The sequence below is a fragment of the Sphaerodactylus townsendi genome, linkage group LG16 (genome assembly GCF_021028975.2).
Source record: "Sphaerodactylus townsendi isolate TG3544 linkage group LG16, MPM_Stown_v2.3, whole genome shotgun sequence".
Classification (NCBI taxonomy): Eukaryota; Metazoa; Chordata; class Lepidosauria; order Squamata; family Sphaerodactylidae; genus Sphaerodactylus; species Sphaerodactylus townsendi.
In genome coordinates this window covers 9,262,859-9,283,814 of record NC_059440.1, presented here as the reverse complement: position 1 = coordinate 9,283,814, position 20,956 = coordinate 9,262,859, and the positions used below count along the sequence as shown (strand labels likewise).

At 46.2% G+C, this 20,956-nt stretch overlaps 1 protein-coding gene across 1 annotated transcript in view; it reads right to left on the bottom strand.

Annotated features, from left to right (window-relative positions):
- SLC6A4 (solute carrier family 6 member 4) overlaps window positions 1-16,169 on the bottom strand; it is a 37,687-nt gene extending 21,518 nt beyond the window's left edge. The window contains exon 1 of the mRNA XM_048519527.1: window positions 15,862-16,169. The gene's annotated coding sequence lies outside the window, so the exon portion shown is untranslated. The remainder of the gene's footprint in view (window positions 1-15,861) is intronic.
- Window positions 16,170-20,956: the final 4,787 nt, after the last annotated feature.

Sequence of the window (20,956 nt, the reverse complement as noted above, 5' to 3'; positions counted from 1 at the left end):
GGTGCTGGGGTGGAAAAGAAGTCTTATTTTGGCGCCTGAACCAGAACATGGAAATGGCAGCCCCCATCATACGAGAGTGAAAAGCTACAGTACTGACAATCTGCTGTCCCATAGTGGGACCCCAAAATCCAACTCCTGAGGCTGTCTCCACCTGTCTGAGGGCAAGGCCAACACAATTTTTTATTATTTCATTATATTGAATGTTGAAATCATGTACTGCCAAGCCTACAGTGCTAGAATGGGGGGAAAAATACTTTCCTCTACATACAAGCTGTTCACAGCGCTGAGTCCAGGAAGCCACGAAGGATACCCCAAGGGACAACAGTTTGTATCACAATTTTCAGTTCCATCCTGCAGCTGCATTGATCGGTTGACATTGTCCATTACTACAAGGTTTCTCTTCAGCCCTAGTTCCATCATACACCAAGGGACCGTTGGGTTTCCAGAACCTTCCTTCTACCTTCCAGTTTAAGAGGCAATGCTATCGTTACTTCTACAGAGAAAGACACCAGAAAAAGGGGCCTGCTGCATCAGACCAGCAGCATCTAGCCAGGGGTCTGCAACCTGCGGCTCTCCAGATGCTCATGGACTACAAACCCCATCATGCTGGCATGCTGGCAGGGGCTGATGGGAATTGTAGTCCATGAACATCTGGAGAGCTGCAGGTTGCAGTCCGATATCCTGTCTCACCCAATGGCCAACCAGTTTGTCTTAAGAGCCAACGGCAAGACCGCTTACAGCATAAGAACGGCTCTGATGGACCAGACCACTGGTCCATCTAATCCAGCACCCTGCCTCACACAGTGCTCAACCAGTTCCTCTGGAGAACTCTAGGCCCTATCTGGAGGTTCAGAGAGCCAGCATGGTGTAGTGGTTAAAAAGTTGAACTAGGGACCCAGATTCGAATCCCCACTCTGCCACGAATGATTCCTGGGCAACCTTGGGCCAGTCATATGTTTTCAACTCAACCTACCTCACAGGTGGCTGTGAGGGAAAATTGGAGGAGAGGAGAATAATATAAGCCATTTGGGGGCTTCGCTGGGGAGAAAGGAAGAGTGCATATGAAGCAAACAAATAAATAAAAATCCAACACCCTTTTAAAGCTGCTATGCCTGCTACTTCTGGCAGCAAATTTTACACTTTATTCACTTGCTGAGCAACAAAGTATTTGTTTTGTCCATTCTGAATCTACTGTTCATAAACATCTAGTATTTTGAAAGAGGGAGAAGAAGTTCTCCATGTCCCATTGCTCTTCTCTTCCCCTGTAGCCCAAAAGCACAGAGGGGTAGGGCGGAAGTGGGCAAGGTGGGGGGGGGGGGGTGCGCGAGCAGGTTGTGCCCCGGGCGCAGTTCCCTCTCCCTCTGTCCCTGGCCTGGTCCATTCAGATCAGAGTACAAAGAAATATAAAAAGACACAAAACAGAATTCAGCTCAGCTCTAACCGTTCGAAACCAACTTATAATATCTGGTCAATGGTGCGTCTAGCCTACATGAGTCTCTTAATTGAAGATGCTGGGACTGAATCCAAGGCCTCCTCCACACATGCAGAATAATGCACTTTCAATCCACTTTCACAACTGTTTGCAAGTGGATCTTGCTATTCCGCACAACAAAATCCAGCTGCAAAAATCATTGAAAGTGGATTGTTGTGCATGTACGGAAGGGGCCCAAGGCCTTTTGCCTGTGCCCTGCTGCGGAGATACAACCCCTCCAAAAGCACACAGACTCTGGCGTTCACTGCCCTATCTTAGCCATTAGGGTAAGGGCCTTTTAGAAAGCATTTAAGAACAATCAGCAAAGAAAAGTGTTTCAACAGCTGTTGAGCATGGCAACTAAGAACGAACTCCAAGGTCAGAGGAAGCACTGCCTTTCCACACAGAGCAATCTGGTTTCAGTGATAAGCCACGGCCAGAAGAATAAGACGGCAAAGGATGAGTCTTTTCTGCCAGCGAACTATGGAACTCACCCGCTGAAGATGCTGTTGCGAGGGCCTCTGCTAGCATGAGAGGGGGAAAAGGATTGGATGGGAAAAGACATCTAGGAGCAGCAATCAGCCAAGATATGTTTACATGGAATATCTACATTCAGAAAGAATACACCTCCGGCTGGGCAGAGGGCATGTCTGGCTGGTTACGGTCGCATCACCCTCACTGTGACCAATTCTGAAATCACTTGGCTGTTATTTCAGTGCTTTTCCTCTCCAACAAAAATGGTGAGGATGGAGACAACTCAGCCATTTTCAAGTCAAGAAGAATGCTCACTTGCTCCTTGTATAAATTAAATAGAATATATCTACAGTGTAGCAAATAGTGCCCCGGAAGGCAAGGTTGGTTTTGCAGTTGTACGGTAACTGTTTTAATGAATGTGGGGCAGTGGTTAGAGAGCTGGACTAAGTTCTGGAAGATCCAGGTTCGAGTCTCCACTCTACCATGGAAATCTACAGCACAGTGGCGTAATGCCAAGGGGACGGGGGGTGTGACGCATCGGGCGTGCACTGGTGAGGGGGCGTGGTGGGGGTGCAGAGCACACATGTGCCCTGGGCACAGGTCCCCCTCGCTCTGGCCCTGCTGCAGCGCGATCTCGGGCTAGTCACACTCTCAGCCTAGCCTACCTGTAAGGATAAAATGGAGGCGTGGAGAATGATACGAGCAACTCCTGAGTACCCATTTGAGAGAAAGCCAGCATGTAAATATATTTAAATAAAAACAGTTCCAAGACCAGCAGTCTGACTTGTGTGGCTGTTGTGGATCCCTGCAATTGTACTTGACTATCCCTTTCAGGGAAGGTTCCTGCCAAATGCTGTGGCTGGTGGAAGCTGGGTCCAAATTCCCACTAAGCCATGAAATTTATGAATCAATCGTCAGCAGCAGGACCTACTTCAGTTTTGCAGGGCTTGTAAGATAGAGCCGTTCTGCCAAGCTTATATCGAGGACAGCAATAGTGTTCAGTATAACAGACCTTCTTTCGCTTCCCTTTTCCCTTTATTTCTCTCTCTTCCCTTCTTCAGGATTATTATTCATATCGTTGTTGTTTATTCCTTCCTGATTGGGTTCCTACCTATTTGTTTCAGGGGCAGTGATACTGATATTGTGACAAGGTGGCTTTTATGTGGTAAGTTGTGACGGTTGTTGAGCTACCCTGAGTCCCTTGGTGGGGAAGGGCAGTGATGAATAGATAGATAGATAGATAGATAGTTAGATAGATAGATAGATAGATAGATAGATAGATAGATAGAGAGAGAGAGAGAGAGAGAGAGAGAGAGAGAGAGAGAGAGAGAGAGAGCTGCTCAGTTCAAGCCCAGCCTACCTCACAGGGAGAGCACTCAACTCATTGGATGAATATAGGGACAAACATGCACAAGGAATAATTGCTGTCCAAACAACTAGCAGCCACATCCCTTCCAGAGTACACACGTGAACATTTCTCCGCTCAGCTGATCAGAGTGTCACAGAGGATCACGTTGGAGAGCATTTGACGAGAGAGAAAGGATCCATTCCCTGAGATCCACGGCAGCCTTATCAGAAAAGTACCTCAGAGGCCCCAAATCTCAACGATCCTATCCCCCAACTCTTAGCTGCAGCACAGAGGGGAGTTCACGAGCGGTGAGCAGTACCTGCTGGAAACGTCAGCAGAATCCTGAGATTCCTTCAGAGGCGGCTTTTGATTCTTTAGTCCCAGCAAAAGCACTCTGTGCAACTGTCCCCGTGCAGAGAAGGCAACGTCGCGGGCTGCACGCCTTGTCAAACATTCGTTAATCATCAACTCACCCAGAATCATCTCCAAAGACCCTGCGAGAATCACGCCCAAGATCAGCAGGTGAGCGGCTTTCAGTTTTACCTGGGGGGAACGGCAAAGCTGGGTGTCTTGGGAATCCAGCATCAGAAGACCTTGAGAAGTAACCAACAAGACACTCTTCTTGAGGTTGTCGAACCCTGGATTCACTGCTTGGCTAGCAGGGGAAAATCAATGCCTGGTACAACCATCTAGAGGCGACTCAGGTGGACTTTACACCTGTGAGCGGGACGTGAGAAAGTGTCATCAGAATGACCCGTTGATCAACAAGCGGCGTGTGGTGAGACTCTCTGCAATCTCCTGCACCAGCTCTTGGAACAGACTGTTGCCAGCAGTGCTTGAGGCCGCAAAGCGCACCCACTCTGTCTCAGAATTTCCCTTGGCCTCATCCTTCATAAGTAACCCATTCTGCAATCACAGTTAAATTCCATAATTATCTTATGGCCCTTGCTGCTGCAAGGTGTGGCGTTGGCTGCTCACTGAGCTGGCTTCTTAAAGGGATTAGATGCATTTGGGGAGGGGAGAGGCCTCTTCTGCACATGCAGAATAATGCACTTCCACAATTGTTTGCAAGCGGATTTTGCTATTTTGCACAGTAAAATTCAGCTGCATAGTGCATTGAAAGTGGATTGGAAGTGCATTATTCTGCATGGGCAGAAGGGGCCGGAGTGTACATGTTAAGTGCTGATTTAATATTCTTCCTGGTAACTGAATATTAGTGCTTCCCCCACCCCCATTTTTAGGGTTGTCAGTTCTAGGTTGGAAAATACCTGGAGATTTAAGGGGTTGTGTCTGGCGAGGGCAAGGTTTGGGAAGGGGAGAGACATCATCAGGGTACCATGTCATACAGTCCACCATCCAAAGTAGACACTTTCTCCACGGGAACGGATCTTGGTCACCTGGAGATCAGTTGTAATAGTGGAGATCTCCACGTGCCACTTTGTACTACCTTTTGTAGGGAAGGGATGTAAATTGTTTAGAGTAAATATTATTTTAAAATACTATTTTTACCCTCTAAACTAATTTATTCTTTGAACTTTCTACATTTCTAGGAATAAACTTCTTCCTGCCACAGAATTTGTTTCTGTGCTCACATTCACACACACGTTTTTCTTGAAGTTCCTAGAGTATCTTTTTCTTATTTTGACAATTGCCACACCCCAGTCTTTTTCTGCTTTTGGCCTCAATCCCTCCTATTTTCCACTTTTGTTTGAGACTTTTTCATATTTTTACCCAAACTCCCCCAACAGTTTCACTCCAAACCTGAGGACTTCATTTTGCCCTCACACCTCCTAAATGAGTTCACTTCATGAGACTAAGAGCTGCCACACACATTCCCAATGACACCAAACTTGAGGACTTTTCATATTTTACCTCACACCCCCCCCCCCCCCCAATTATTTTCACCTGGAACTTGAGGACTTTTCATATTTTACCTCACCCCCCCCCCCCCCAATTATTTTCACTTGGAGCTTGAGGACTTTTCATATTTTACCTCACACACCCCCACCCCCAATTATTTTCACTTGGAGCTTGAGGACTTTTCATATTTTACCTCACACGCACACACACACCCCAATTATTTTCACCTGGAACTTGAGGACTTTTCATATTTTACCTCACACACACACACCCCAATTATTTTCACCTGGAACTTGAGGACTTTTCATATTTTACCTCACACACACACACCCCAATTATTTTCACCTGGAACTTGAGGACTTTTCATATTTTACCTCACACACACACACACCCCAATTATTTTCACCTGGAACTTGAGGACTTTTCATATTTTACCTCACACACACACACCCCAATTATTTTCACCTGGAACTTGAGGACTTTTCATATTTTACCTCACACACACACACCCAGTGGTGGGATCCAAAAATTTTAGTAACAGGTTCCCTCGCCAGCACCCCCTCAGCAAAGGGGGTAGAGGCGTACCTAGGCAAACCTGGTGAGACTGGTGAGATAAAAGCAGTGGTGGGATCCAAAAATTTTAGTAACAGGTTTCCATGGTGGTGGGATTCAAACTGTGGCGCAGCGCCAATGGGGCTGGGCGGGGCATTCCGGGGGCGTGGCCGGGCATTCTGGTGGTGGGGCATCTTCACTGCGTGGCGGGGCTGTGGCGGCAGTGATCGTCAGCCGCTTTCGCGCCTCGGTCCTTGGGCAGGAAACGAATGCACGCAGGCGCAGGCTGCCACGCACGCCGGTGCACCTCCTGCTAGACTGCCTCAAGTTCTGCGCGCTACTGCTGAGAGGAGGGGCGTAACGAAGGCAAAAATCACGTGGCAAAATCACCCATTAGTAACCCCCTCTCAGCACACACAAATAATTAGTAACCTACTCTCGGGAACCTGTGAGAACCTGCTGGATCCCACCTCTGGATAAAAGGTACGAAAGGCTGAGAATCCATGAATTGCAGTACCTGAAAGGGATTAACCGAGTTCAGGGAGTTACATTATTAGTCGCAATTGCTATGTGGAACCTTCACGTTCAAAGGCAGTAGGCCTCTCGGGGAGGCGAGGGCGTGGAGACGGAAAAGCGGACCCAATTAGTAACCCCCTCTCGGCACACACAAATAATTAGTGACCCACTCTCGGGAACTGGTAAGAACCTGCTGGATCCCACCTCTGCACACACCCAATTATTTTCACCTGGAACTTGAGGACTTTTCATATTTTACCTCACACACACACACACCCCAATTATTTTCACCTGTTTCACTGCCCAACTGATTCCACAGGGCTAGGGTTGCCAAGTCTCCAGGGGATGACTGGAGATCTTCCAGAATTATAATTGCCAAGTCTTCAGATGGTAGAGATCAGATCTGGAGAAAACAGCCACTTTGGAAGATGAATTCTATGTCATCATACCCCACTGAGGCCCTTCCCTCCCCTCAAACTACTGTTCTTCAGTCTCCCCCATGACAATTCTCCAGATATTTCTCAACCCAGACATGGCACCCTTAGGCCCACAAATTCTTTTCCAGGATAATACAGCATTGTGTTTACTCAAACACAAGGCCAATTCCCTCCCCTCAAGTTTGCCATCAAAAGTGAGGGGGGAAATAATCTTAAATTCACATACAAATTACGGTTATGTCCAATAACGCTATCATTGAGTGAATAACATTTTGGGAACGCCACCTAATATTTAGGAATGTCTTCCTTTCCTCACAGGGTGTATACAAGATGTCGTGGTCCCCTTAAGATCCCCACTGGTGAGAAAAGTGGCATATAATTATTCAAATATAATAAATAAACCCCCGAAGAGTGTAAAAAACCCCAAGTGTTGCCCCAGAAAAACAATTGTTTGCGGGCTGTGGTGAAATGGATGAAAAAGTTAACTCCAACAAAGGTCATGGGCCGGGATATTTAGAAGGGTTTCCCAGTGGTGGGATTCAGCAGGTTCGCACTACTTCAGCAGAACCAGTTGTTAAAATGGTGCCTGTTAAATTATTTGAATCCCACCATGGGTTTCGCCCCACACATTTCCTTTTCCCTATATCAGGAGTTTGAGGAGTCCAGTTTTTCCACACTTCCTTCTTTCCATTGTAACTGACATCCGAAGTTTTCAACATTGTGTTCCTCTAAGAGGACAAGAATCAACACGATTCAGTATTTTTCGGTTTGATATTTTTACCTGACAAGTTCATGTTTTTTTTTCTGCATCTGAGTCATAAACAGGGGTTTTGTGTAAAGGCACCCAGCCATTACGGTCAACTTTAGAAGGAACCGTGACTGTGTTTTATAAAAGCCGCAGATGTCTTTAAACAATTGATGTGCGCTATAAACACAGGTAGTTTGGCAGTCTTAAAACTCCTCACCCAAAATGAAATAAAGGCATTCAAACTGCAGAAACGAAGAAGAAGGAGGTAAAGATGAAAAGAGTAAACGTCCTGGAATTATAGCTGCTTGGACCACACACCTCAATTGCCCTCAAATCTCAAGAATTAAAGAAGAAATCATGGGACATCACCTTCTACCTTCCTTGCAATGGAAGCAGAAGAGGACCTCTGTAAGACCCCTAGAATATGTTATTCTCTGTAAACGGTATTGTTTTTCCAAGTAGGACAATGTGGGAGCAGTCTGGCAAGTTTGGGGTGGATCCATTTTGTGGCTGGCCTGTTTGCTTCTGGAAAAGGATATGTTGCTCACCCTGGTTGCACCTGCTCAGTGGCAAAACTTGTGAACTCAGTCCGCCTTGGGCATGAATTCCCATGGGCCAGGCTTCCTTCCACTACACTCGCTTACGTAGCAGCAAACTCTCTCCAGCTATTTCAGCCAACAGCATCAAGGATAACAGTTTATTACTATCTATTTTTGTTCTAAGCCATTGCAAAGGTCAGTCTTACACAAACACTGGTTGGCTGCTCCTCAACAGCTGGAAAAGCGACCAGCGCTAATAAAAACCATACAACCTGGACAGCATTTCTGGCTTCAGGGTCTGTACTATACAAGTGCGGCCTAACCCTCAGAAGGGGCCAAATCGACATCTGGACTGTTAAGAACTGACTCTGCTCAGGACAGAGAATGCCGAACAGATGGCCTCGCAGACACATTAAGACAGGGATGAAGCCTTCGCCCCAAAACGCTCTTTCAGGGTAGACCCATAAAATAAGGTTGCCAGCAGACCTGGAGATCTCGTGTTATTGCAGCTAATCTATAGCCCACACATATCAATTTCCCTGGTAAAAATGGCTGTTTTGCAGGATGGATTCTAGGGTATTATACCTGCTGAGGTTCTTTTCCTTTTGGTTGCTTTTCTCCTCAGCCTTCACCCCCAAATCTTGGGGGAATTTCCTGTCCTGGAGTTGTCAACCCTATATGTGCCAGGGGTCAAGTTTAGAAATGGCATCCCCTTGGTAACTCCATGCAGATGCATGGAGTCTGGGTGTGATTTAACTCAGCCTGTGATTTAACTCAGCCATGGACATTAAACTCTGCACATGCTCAAAGAAATCTCTAACATTACTTCACACTGGCCAGCAGAAAATTCTGGTACTGACAACTGGCCCCATGGAAAAAATTAAGCTCTCTGCAGGATAAGTCTAGCAGGGGTCAGATCGGGTCTGTTCTCTGAAATAGCATCCCCCCTCCCCCCAAATAATCACATGTTACATGTGTTTTAAAACTGAGGACTAGAAGCTTGCTTTTAAAAATCAAGAGAGCTAAGAGCTTGACAGACAACCAGTCCTGTGCAGAGGGACATTTTGTACACCTGGATGATGTAAAAGAAACCAGTGACTAGACCCACCCACTACACACACACACAAACCCACAGATCAGTAGAAGCAAAATACAAAAGAAATAAACAGGACAGTATCTTCATCTGAAGTTACATGGGAATGAAATTTGGGAGTTACAACCCCCCCCCTTTGGGGTGTGTTGTGTTTTTCCTTGCCATATGAAGTCTTTTCACCTTGCCCTTTTTCACTGATTCATTCGTTGATTTTACAACCTTTCCCCCCCCCACCATTAATCCACCAGAAAAGCCAAAATAACATTTCAAACTGTGTTAAATTTAACAAGAAAATTCAGCATTAGGGAAGAAAATGTCACCCAAAAGTAGACGTGGGTTTGATATGCACAAGGGAGACACAACGTGGAAACAGGAGAGGATAGTCCAAACTTTTGGGCTGCAATATTTGGTAGCATCATTTCAACAATCCCACCCACCACCACCACCCACCCCGAAGCTGGCCAGCGCTGTAAAGATAATTCAATACTGGGGAGAATGTCCACCCCTGTATCTTCTGTGCTGTGCTCTACCCTGAGTTATTGAAGAAAACAAGAAAACACAGTGTGCCAAACAATTGCAAAAAGACAAAACACCATGAAAAATGGCAGTTCATGGCCAATTAGTAAACATAAATCATTGTTTGCAGTGAAAACGACATAACGTATGCAATAATGTTTATTATACATAAATTGTTGTTTGCAATAACCTAATGTAATATATCCCATAAGTAATCAGACAGGACAAAGAACCAGATAGTTTCTTGTTTCAACAGACTTCTTTAGCATGCTACAACAAATAACATAAGCCCAGAGAATTACAACACAGCCGGATGGAATGAAAACTTATCTCCCCAAGTCAACACTTGCAGAATATGTATTTCAAACTTGAATCTCATAATTGTGAAACCAGAACTATCCCAGTCTTCAATATCTAAAATTTGGATGCAGGTAGGAGCACCTAAACATATGTCAACAAAAATTATAGCACAATTGTTGAAAACGTATGATTACAATTAAGCAAAGGAAAACAAATTCACAAATGTGTCAGGCTAGCATTGCTTGTGCTGGCTTGAAACACTCTGTTTTGGTATTCACAAGAGGGACATAATTAATGTGAGGACAATTGCAGCAATTCCATGTAGCTGTATCCATCCAATTTAAAGAGATATTCATAATACATTATGGCATATGAGAAGCAGGAAAATAGATTGATAGTTTCTTTGAGAAGCAGGAATAAGATTTAGTATTTATCCTTTAAAATTGTGCCAGCTATTTATTTGTTTGTTTGTTTAGATTTTTATACCGCCCTATCCCCAAGGGGCTCCGGGTGGTGTACAACATAATCAACACAATACTAGATTGGGGAGCAAACCATACAAATACACAACAACAAATTACATAAGCTCCCTCCATTTAAATAATCATTAAAACTTACTAAAATTCCATTTAAAACAGCGGTTCATATGATAAAAAGGCATCCGATAAACCATTTTGGCTAAGCAGACAATTAAAACTATGTTTTTTGGTGTTTTGGAAATAGATAGACGTGATAAGTTCCCTCCTTGGCCTACTTTTATTCTGAAGTCTTACAATTTATTTTATATAAGTCTTTAAACTGTTCGTCATGTGGGATTTAGTTAAGCTTGAGGATTTTCTCAGACATGTTAATAACTCGTTTTTGAATTTATTAAAATGTTTGTAGTATTAAGCGTATAAGTTTATGCTGTTGCATTGTAATAATAATTATCAGTTAGCATGTGTTATTGAGTATAACATGAATGGTAGCATATAATTTGCTTATAATAACATATTAGGAATACCCCTTTAAATTGTTACATAAGAGTTGTGTTAGATGAAACCAGTGGCCAACTCAGGCCAGAATCCTGTTTTGCATGGCAGCCAACCAACTGCCGGGGAGGGTCCACAAGGCCTTCCCCTGATACTGCCTGCCGGAATGGGTATTACTGCCTCTGACTACGGAGGATCCCTTTCGCCTCCATCGCTAGCAGCTGCTGATAGACCTCTCTTCCATTAATCTTTCTAATTCCCTTTTAAAGCCATTTATATTAATGGCCATCTCTTCATCTTCTGGCAACGAACGTCACATTTTAACAGCTCACTTTTAAAATAAATATTTCTTTTTGTCCATCCTGCATCTACGGCCAGTCTGCTTCATTGAATGCCCTCAAGTGCTAGAAGTTTGGGAGAGGGAAAGAAAGTTATTTTTGTCAACTCTGTCCAACCCGTGTGTAATTTTACAAACCTCCATCGTGTCACCTCTGAAGATCATTTCGTTTCTAAACTGAAAAATCCCAGATTCTTTAGCCTTTTCTCATAGGGAAGGTCCTTCAACCCCCTAATCATCTCGGTTGTCTTCTTCTGTACTTTGTCCAGCTGTGCAGTGTCCTTTTTGAGATACGGTGACCAGAACTGAACACAGTATTCCAGAATACATTCTCTTCCAGTTAGAGCTTCCCAGTCAACACAGAAACATGATAATTTGTCTTCAAAGTGAAAACAAAGGAAAAAGGAAAGCTGCCCACAGAATGTAAAACTTATATCTTCTACAAGTTGGCCTTGGTGTTGTCATTGGGGGCTGCATTGGTTCCTGTCTTATCAGTGGAAATTCCAGACCCCTCAGAGCAAAGACCTTTTCTGCCTTCTCATATTATTGATGAGTTCAAGGCATTGTCACAACAAGTAACTTTTCCTATGTCCTCAGAAAGCCTTGCTCATTGGGGCTTGTAGATGCTCTACTTCTGAGCCACAGTGCCAAATATAAGGGGGGGGGGGAGTTTTTCACAGCCTAACCGTCACCCCCTCCCAGGGCTTACTGCGTAAGAACCATCAAGTCCAGCATCTTTTCCCAAGAGCAGCAAGTCAGATACTTCCAGGAAGCATGAAGACAAAGATTTCCTGTGCTGTCTGTCTCTCAGCACCTCACACCCAGGTAGACTGTACCTGAACCTGGAGGTGCCAGCGTGGTGTAGTGGTTAAGAGCAGGTGCACTCTAGTCTGGGGAACCGGGTTTGATTCCCTGCTCTGCCACTTGAATTGTGGAGGTTTATCTGGTGAACAGATTAGCTTGTGCACTCCATCCCATGCCAACTGGGTGACCTTGGGCTAGTCACAGTTCTTCGGAACTCTCTCAGCCCCACCCACCTCACAGGGTGTTTGTTGTGAGGGGGAAAGGGAAAGGAGTTTGTGAGCCCCTTTGAGTCTCCTTACAGGAGAGAAAGGGGGGATATAAATACAACTCTTCTTCTTCTTCATCATCATTACATCCTACAATCTTAAACTTTCATAAGGATATCAAAAGCCACCAAGATCCACAAGTCTAGCTGATTCTAACTCTAAGCCACAGACTATACTTCTGCCAGCTCAGACAGGACGTCCAATGGACATCTAGGTGGTCTGTAAGCCAAAAGGATCCCCAATCTAACCCCAGTGCCCAGCACAAGGAATACTCAGTCAATACCAGCACCCATTTGTATTGGAAATCTGCCAAAAGAAGAATGATTCTCAGCCCAACTGCAACCCCACTCTTTTCCCAAGAGCAGCTTCCCAGATGCTTCTAGGAAGCACAAAGGCAAGAATTTCCTCTGTTGTCTGTCTCCCAGCATCTCACACCCAGGTAGACTGCCCCTGAACCTAGAGGTTTCATTTCATTATCGCAGCTAAAACCAGTCATGAGTCTAAGATGTGAAATGTGGTAATCCTTCAAAGCTATCTAAAATTAGTGACGGAAGACAGCAGGCCATTCCCCTGATCCTGGGGGCTGCTGCTATATTGTTAAGATATACAAAGGAGGTTTTAAAAAGACGGATTAGTTTACACAAGCCACATCTTGCAGAAATTGGAGAGTTCTGTGGTACTCAAAAATATGCATATTTCTAACCCAACCTAAATGCATCCAATCCTGTGTGGGGTTTTTTTTTCATCTGTTGGCTTTACCAGCCAGAATTCAGTTTGGGCATGAAGGGTTTCCTTTGGGGAGTATATGCTGTCCTCCAAGACCAGCTCCACTGCCGTTACTGTTGGGGCAAGCTATCTGAGAGGGTCGGCAGAACATATAGCTATTTCCTGCCTCATTTCTTTTGCAGCTGGCAGTTGTAACTATCAGCTGAATTTTCAAGCTCCTTCGCACTGAGAGGAGCATGGAACATTTGCTGAAGCAAAATAAATTGTTTGGCATAGACAAAACATACCTGATATTGCCTCTCAAAGGTTTCATCTGGACCAGGGGTAGGGAACCTGCGGCTCTCCAGATGTTCAGGAACTACAATTCCCATCAGCCCCTACCAGCATGGCCAATTGGCCATGCTGACAGAGGCTGATGGGAATTGTAGTTCCTGAACATCTGGAGAGCCGCAGGTTCCCTACCCCTGATCTGGACCTTGCAAAGTTTACAGTGCAAGACTAGGAAACACTCACATCCCATCTTCTTGCCACCCAATTCCCAAGGAAAACCACTCAGAATTAGGGCATCACAAAGTTCTGTGAGGTGGGCCCATCACGAACCAATCTCAACTGAGGAGGTATATTAGAAAATACTGACCCCACTCGGTCCCAACGGTCCTAAGAAGAGTTGGTTTTTATACCCTGCTTTTAAGGGTTCTCAAAGCAGCTCACAATCACATTCCCTTCCCCACAACAGTCAACAGGTGGGGCTGAGAGAGTTCTGAGAGTACTGTGACTGACCCAAAGTCACCGAGGCAGCTTCATGTATAGGAGTGGGGAAACAAACCCAGTTCACCAGATAAGAGTCCGAAGCTCATGTGGAGGAGTGGGGAAACAAACCCGATTCCCTGGCTTACAGTCATAGGGTTGGGAGAGTCCCCAAGGGCCATCAAGTCCAACCACCTGTCATGCAGGAACACACAATCAAAGCACTCCTGACAGATGGCCATCCAGCCTCTCTTTAGAAACCTGGAAAGAAGGAGACTCCACCACACTCCGAGGCAGCGCATTCCACTATCAAACAGCCCTGACTGTCAGGAAGTTCTTCTTAATGTTTAGGTGGAATCTCTTTTCCTGTACCTTGAATCCATTCCTCCGTGTCCTAGTCTGTGAGGCAGCAGAAAACGAGCTTGCTCCCTCTTCAACATGACATCCCTTCAGACATTTAAACATGGCTATCATCTCACCCCTTAACCTTCTCTTCTCCAGACTAAACATGCCCCCAGCTCCCTAAGTCTCTCCTCGTAGGGCATGGATTCCAGACCTTTTACCAATTCTGTCGCCCTCCTATGGACCCGTTCCAGCTTGTCAATATCCTTCTTGAATTCAGGTGCCCAAAACTAAATATAATATTCCAAGTGAGATCTGACCAATGCAGAATAGAGCGGTACTATTATGTCCCTTGATGCTGCCCAGAATCGCATTGGCTTTCTGGGCTGCCACATCACACTGCTGACTCATGTTCAGCTTGTGGTCTACTAAGACTCCCAGATCCCTTTCCCACGTACTGTTATCAAGACAGATGTCATCCATCCTAAAACCATGCATTTCATTCTCTCTGCCTAAGTGTAGTATCTTACATTTATCTCCATTGAAACTTATTTTATTAGTTTTGGCCCAGCTTTCTAATCTGTTCAAGTCATTTTGAATTCTGACCCCGTCCTCTGGGGTATTAGCTACCCTTCCTAATTTGGTATCATCTGCAAATTTGATTGGCATGCCCTCTATTCCATCATCCAAGCCATTGATAAAAATATTGAATAACATTGCTGCTCTAACCACCACACCACACTAGTTCTGGGCTGGGAGGGGAGATCTTCTTAGTCATTATTTTCATCATGTTTACAAATGGAGAAGACCCTCAGGTGTCTCCATTCCCTCCAATACTTGAGATGGTAAACTCTGTTGGGGCTAAGATTTGTGTTTTGGTGCCTATGGGGCAAAGTCTCCACGCCCACTGCTGACACTCCGTAAATGAAGAAGAAAAGCCGGACACATTTTGTTTAAGCCAGACCGTCTTTCTCTACTCTCATCCCTCAGTGTTTCTTCTTCTGCTCGTGGAAGACAGAAGAATGGCCATTCGATCTCTCTCTAAGCATAAGCGCAACTACCGGCACAACTGTAACAATCTACAAATGTAACCCGGCGAGCATCGCTTGCTTATTCGTGAGAACTTGTAAACAGAATACATGAAATGGGATCCCCTTTTAAATTCCCGGGGATAAAAGTTTCTCCCACCCATTTAGGTAAGAGCCATCCTGGAAACAAACAGTTGCTTAAAAGTTAACCCCCCCAAAAAACGTTGCCACTGGCTAGCATGATTTTTCAGTCGATCCCACACACAGAAAAAAGGCTACCCATTTTGTGACTTTCTGCTCCTGCTCTTTTGGTTTTTTAACTTTTAAAAATAGCATCTCATTGACAGTGGAAACAACATTTCAGCTCCCAGCCCAGCTAAGCAAGATGAGAAGAACTTCTTGCAGAAACAGTTGGGACGTGTTCCGCCTCCACCACTGCCTGATCCTTACTGGATAGGCAAAATTAAGAGGCAAAGAGACCCACCTAACCCCACAGGTGTCTTCAAAAGAGCAGAGGCACGTTTCCCCCTCCTCTTGGGGTTTAAGCGATGCCCCTAACTTTCTTTCCGTGCTGCCAGGGACCCGAAGAAAGAGTCTGTTAAATCAAAGCAAACTTTACGGGTTTACTGTCACAGGTTCACCTTTCTTGGGTTTTATAACCAAGGCTGCACAGAAGAAAGAGCCAAAGTGCGGACATGAAGAAAAACCCTCTAGGATTGCCACCCCATCACACAGAACAGGTTGCCACTTCTGCCCTGCAGAGACACACAATCACACAGCCAGTACCTGCTCTCCCAGGGGGTTGGTACCACTTCGCTCCACCTGGACTCCTCCGGCTCGCATGGCTCCTACATTTGCTTCCGAGGCTCTGGACCGTTCAGCATGGTGGGGGGGGGCCTTTTGTACACCCTTCTCACATGGTCTGATTCCCAGATAATCTGCTGCCAAAGAGCTCTTTAAGAATTTTTACGTCACTTTCTTTCTTTCTCTCTCCCTTTTTTATAAAAGTCAAATAAACTTTCTGCTCTGCTAGGATGACAGCTCCAACTTTCCTTTGAGAGGTGGTGGGGCGGGGGGGGGGGACTACAATGTAAACTTGCTGAGTCTCAGCTGTCAAAGAGAGCAGGGCGAACGAGCCGGTTAAGAAAGCCGGACAGGCAGGGCAAGGGGGCGGAGAAGGCGGTCAGAGCTCCTTCGTAGGCAGCTGCAGGAGAAAGGGGGGGGGGCTGCCAATTGCATTACATTTGCAGGCTGGAGAATGATGGAGGGGCAGGTCTGGGCAGGTGAGCTCTGCCTGCTGCAGGTAAGGCAAAGCTGCTTTCCCACCTTTGGAGAACAGCACAAAGAGAACCGGTACTTTGTTTCCCTTCTCCATCACATCCATTGGGTTCAGGGTTTTGTGTTTTTTTAAAGCAGCCATGGGGCGGGAACGGAGGCGAAGGTCTTGTTATCAAACTCCCTGCAGAAACGGTCAGCCAAGCCTGACTTGGCAGTCCCTAATCATCCCAGGGTTTCCTTTTTCTCCTACGCAAAACAGCCGAGGGAATCAACAACTCAGTTCCACCTTCCCTTCCCTGGAGGACTCTCTTAAGAAATGTTGCCTCCTGGCTACAGTCTACGGCATTTTCATCCCACTGCTCCAGTGGCACCCCACGGCCACTTCCAATCCAACCCCAACACCTTTATTAGGCATAACATCCAGGAAATATCCAACACTCCAGATACATTAAAAGGATCGCTGTTGCAAATCTTGTACAACACGAATTAAAAAGGTAGCAACTGCTTCCGAGATTTCTGCATTTAGAATTGTTCAAGAGCTTAAAACATTTTTTAATTGGTCAGAAAGAAGCATAAATCCTAATGGCAATAGAGCTCTCAAGTCAGTTCTAATGTTGTTATACTTCGAACAATAAAGCAGAATACGGGAAACTGAGTCCGTTGTGTAGGGACAAAACCGACAACAGCGCTCACTTGGTGGGATGTTAAGGAAACAACCTTGAAGATAGACTGAAGGGAAAGAGTCGCACCTTGCTCTGGTCATGACCCATCTACACTTATAATTGACAAGCTATTCTAAATAGACAGCAGGACTAGCCAACATTGCCCTGGGATTCTGGATTTGCAGGGGTGCTTCCTATGCACCTCCAGAGCAACGGCTAACCCTGCCCCACTTCTGGGGATGGCCTGTTCCCTGTAGCCAGTTGACAAGAAGACAACCTGGGGTGTAGGGGGTGCCAACTCCAGATTGGGAAATTGCTGAAGATTGGGGAGGGGGGATTGGGGGCGTGACCTCTGTGGGATGTAGTGCCACGGAATCCCCCCTTCCAAGCAGCTGCGTTCTCCTGGGGCAGGGGTCTGCAACCTGCGGCTCTCCAGATGTTCATGGACTACAAATCCCATCAGCCCCTGCCAGCATGGCCCGGCTGGCAGCGGCTGATGGGATTTGTAGTCCATGAACATCTGGAGAGCCACAGGTTGCAGACCCCTGTGGACCTGGGGAAATGGATCTCTGCAGTGTGGGGATCAGTGGTCATTCCAAGAGATCTCCAGGCCACGCCAAGAGACTGGCAACCCTACAGATTGTACAAGGCCAGCGAGACAGACACAAAGCATCCCCACGTCTCACCCCAAAGGACAAATCATGAGGAATAAGACACAGGCATATTAAGAGATGTTAGCAATGGTGACAAATTGGAGCACTGAACTAGGCTGGGACATCAGTTGCCCCCCCGCCCCCCCAGCCCCTTCATTGCTGAGTTTTTCCTCCAAAGGGTTGGACGGGAATGGCACTGCTGCCCTCTGAAGGCGAGCGGCGATACAGCAGAGCAAAGGAGACAGGCCGTGATGGGACAGGCCATGTCTGATGTAAAGGCAGGGAGGGGAGGATGCTCCTGGCTCCAACGAGGAGGGGGCATTGGATACCTTTTGCCCCCCCCCCCCCAACCCTCATGATCTTATAAAACAATTTATTGCAGGTTCCCGGCGTGAGCGCCGAAGGGCTATGGATTAAAAGGAGAGCCACTGGAATTTCATAGAGCAACAGGTTGTCAGACTTCCCCAGAGACGATGAATCCAGATTACTGGGAGAAATTCCAGTAAGCCTCTTTAGACAAGCAGCAGGTAGCGGGTGTAAGGGTTTCTCTTATTTTAAAGATAGGACAGGATGCATGGGACAATACCACATGCCCCACTTTCTCAAGGGGGCAGCTGCATGGCCGGCTACCATGGCCAAGGGATATTGGTCAAATAAAAGACAAATCTAGACTCCTAGAAGACTCCCCCCCCCCCCCAAAAAAAAGGAGATGCGGGGCTGCCCCATCCACCCTCCTCCAGAAAGCTCACTGAAACATTGCCTGGCCCGGAGAATCCAGAGGGAAAACTGCCCTAGATCCCTTTGAGCAAGGCTGGGTGAGACACGCAGCAGGCAGGCAGGCAGCCGTCTGTCTTGCCAAGAGTGGCTTCCTGATGTGCCCAGCAGTTCTGTGGCTGTGCCAAAGCGTGGCCGAGCATCGGGGACCGGAGAGAAACAAGCCACGCTCGGCCGCCAACCCAGATCGGGGGCCGGCCTCTCTCCCCTGCCAAGCTGTGCAGGAAAAGATAAGCATGCCATTGTACAATTGCTTGGAGCCTGCCAAACGAAACAAGCGACTTGTCTTTCGCTCCCCCTGGTCCAACTTGGCCCCCAACGTTGCTGCCCCAGACAGCCCCTGTGCTTGTCTGGTGGTTTCATAAGCCCAAACTGTCATTCACTTGGATGGCTGCAGGCTCTTATGAAATTATAAACAGGTGGCTTGGGGGGTGAAAGAGGGCTCCAAAAAAGCAAGGAAAGGGCCCTCTACTGCAGAATCCTGCTTGGAAGCACAGCTGTCAGAGGACTTGGGTTTGTGCTGGAGCCGTGTAAAATACTACTCCAGAAGAGCACAGGTGCTGCACAGTTATGGTCAAGAAGAACTGCTCGTCTTTGCCTGGCCAGGAACAGCCCAGTCCCTGTAGCCCTTCTCAGAAGCCTCCAAGCCCAGACTTAGGTAATGCCATTGTAAGAGACAGAGAATCTGCCTGACAGTCATTCTAGGCAAAAACATGACAGGGCTGGTTAAAACCAACCTCGGTCTTCTCTTGGTGCCAATGTAAAGAAATGCAGTAAGCAAATAAATCTTCAGCCAGGTGAAAACTGGCAAAATGGCTCCAGGTTTGTTTTTTCTATTTGGCCTCTCCCCCTGCCCCCGCCCTGCCTCGCCCTGGAACCAGGGTGCCTTTGATAATGTCAGAAGGAAGAAGATTGGGATTCCCGCACCACGAGAGGAAATGTATTTGTGATCTCGCCTGTGAAGAGGCTGTTTGGCATGTCTTATTACAGTGTCCCTTGTTTGCGTCTATTAGAGCCAAGTACCTAGCCCCCTTGTTAGTAGACCAAGTTGAGGCAAGCGACGCACAAAAATCTGTATTTCTACTTAATAACAAGAACAACGCGATGATGGAGGCCGTAACAAAATTTCTATGTATTGTTATTTCAATACGTTCTTAACCATTCCTTCCTGCCAGTATTATTGTTCTGTTGCTTCTTATGCCAATAAAGGTTATGAAATGAAATGATAATGTCAGAGGGATGTGATATTTCCTGATTGCATTCTACCTGGATCTTTTGCTCTGCCTTTACTTCTGACACTTTTTGAGCATCCATCCGTCGACATGCAGATCTCCCCTAACAGCCGACTTTCCAGGTTTCCTCTGGCTTTGCTACAATTTTTTTTTGAAATAACACAATCTAAGCATGTCCTCAGAAGGGGAAAGCTCACGTTCGGTTTCCCTTCCATCGGCCCTTGCCGGCACCATTTCCCCCACATGGTCGCTAGAGAGTATTTTTTAAAATAATGAAAAGGATAATTGCTATAGTATCGTGATGTTCTAAATTTCTATTGCCATAGTCTGCTTTCTCTTCTGAACTCCCAGCTTTCACTTTAAGAGTCTCTAGTCCTTTTCATTGTGGAGATATAAATGAGAAGCATAGGCCACTCAAATGGAATGAGGAGTCGGAAGCTGTAAGGTGGCTGGAGCTGGCGATGCTCTGCTGCTACTGTGAATTTCTTTGCACTGGCTGCAGAAAGGAAAGCAACATGGAGAACTGTGGCCAAAAGGAAACAGCCCACTATTCTCACCACGTGGTGTAGTGGTTAAGAGCAGGTGGATTCTAATCTGGAGAACTGGGTTTGATTCCTCCATTTGAGTGGCAGAGGCTTATCTGGTGAACCAGATGCGTTTCTGCACTCTTACATTCCTGCTGGTGGGCTAGTCAGTTCTTTGGAACTCTCTCAGCCCCACGTGCCTTGCAAGGTGTCTGTTGTGGGGAGAGGAAGGGAAAGGAGTTTGTAAGCCACCTCGAGTGTCCTTACAGGAGAGAAAGGGAGGGATATAAATCCAAACTCCCCCTCTAAAGAGGTACTAGACCCAACAGCTTCTGGCTTGTTTTGTCCAGACAGCAACCCCCTATTCTAAAGTTTGAATCTTTAATTTGCATTTTTTAAAAACCATATCAAGGACGCCCTTTTGACCAGGACCAGGAGTTTGCCACCCCGTTGAACAGCTAAGTATTATGGCACTAATCCATGTCTATGCCTTTGGTGAGGAACATTATAACACACTTCCATTTATTTACAGTTGTTAATTGGAATCCACCCTGCCTGCCAGTGAATGGTCCAGTAACAATTAAATGCTTGGCCCACTGGGTTACCCTCCAGCTACTGCTGCAGAAACTTTTAACTCAAGATGCCAGGAAGGGACATGGGTGTTCCCTCCTCCCCCCCACTTCCTCCATAGAGCATTTGTAGGTCAGAAATCATCTCTGTATTTTTAGCTCTGTGTCAACATCGGACAGGACGCGAAG